The sequence below is a fragment of the Elephantulus edwardii genome, unplaced genomic scaffold (genome assembly GCF_000299155.1).
Source record: "Elephantulus edwardii isolate Elephantulus edwardi_28Jun2011 unplaced genomic scaffold, EleEdw1.0 scaffold00032, whole genome shotgun sequence".
NCBI classification, from domain to species: Eukaryota; Metazoa; Chordata; class Mammalia; order Macroscelidea; family Macroscelididae; genus Elephantulus; species Elephantulus edwardii.
The window spans coordinates 3,119,441-3,120,936 of NW_006399782.1; positions in this window are offsets into that span (position 1 = coordinate 3,119,441).

The following is a 1,496-nucleotide window of genomic DNA, read 5'->3' on the forward strand; positions in this document are numbered from 1 at the left end:
TCACCAGAATCTCTAAATTTCTTCCTAAATTCTCCACGCTGTCACACTCTCCAGTCCTGTCCCCTCTTAATCCACATCCATTGGACCTTTCCCATCCACCTGCATAAGTCCCTTTCACCTACCTGGAAATCTTCTTAACTGGATGCCTTGGTCAGAGTAGGTTTGGGGATAAGAAGAGATACAGCTTTTCTACAGAGCTCTCAGAAGATTCCAAACTATTTTTTCTGAAATGGCTCTTCTTTCTTCAATGCCAGCTGGGAACTGCAAAATCCTCAGTACTGGTGTTGCAAGTAAGATTCCTCAGTTTTGTTTCCCCTTTCATTCTCCACCCTTCCTCCAAGCTTTCTTAAGAAAAAACCCCATACTAATGTGGTATATCCTTCAGGGAAATGCTATTTCCCTATTTACTTGTAGAACTTCTTTAAATGGCAGTTTCTGCTTTGACTGCCCCTGTTTTTTTTTCAATGCCCCCCCAGTTGCTACATTCTTCACCCAACAACTCCATTACCTCCCTCTTCTTCCTTTCTGGCAGTCCCACACTTAAGGATTTCAACCTAACTACTATTAAGCTCTGGTGGCTTAGTTTGATGATTTAGGAGGCTCTAGAGGCCTACTATGTAGAGAATTGCACTGGTGTTAGGACTTTTGAAAATGGCTTTTCTGCCATTGCTTTTACACCTGACCACATGGCCAGAAGTGTAAGTTAAATGAATTTTTGAGACTCCACCTGCCACCCTTAGCTCCCCTGGGGCCAAAGTCACCAGCTGCCTCAACTGCAGACACATGGTTCACCATTGGTCAGCATCTTCTAAATAATCAACAATTGTGAAGCCAACATAAGAGAGTGGGCTGACCAGACTGTGGGGAGACTGTGGCAAGGTGTAGCCTAATGAAGCCCTGTGGTCAGAGCCAGAGTTAAAGGTTTTGCTTCTGATGATTGAAGGAAGAACTGACTTGGGACTGCCATAGATGATGCTTGCTGAACCACTGAGGAAACCAGATCCTTCTTGCATTTGTATTGCTGGACTGAACCTGGAATTTCACTGTATGACATCTTTTGCCTTCCCCTGAAACCTACCACAACCTATTTCCGTAATCAGCCCCACAACTTTTGTAATACATGAGGGACCCAGTTATTGGTGGGAGTGGGTGCAGTAGACTAGGGAGGCCATGTCTGACCTTGTAGCTAATATTTTGGTGCTGTTGATGGGAAACTCAGTGGAGGGTCAGTTATGAAGCTGATTCTGACTGCACGGAACTGAGGTTTTCTATTAAAGCTGAAGTCAACTGGAGAGTGCAGTAAACAGACTTCTTGTTATGTTTTCCAAGTATTTTACAATTTCCTTTACAAAAGACAAAGCAATAGCATAGTTATCTCAATATATGACTAAATTTCTCAATCAGAAATTGTGGATATTTCAAACAGAACAATTGATGACCCATCTGGAGTAATATCTGTTTACAAAATGAGTGACATTTCCTGATTATTTTTTTTT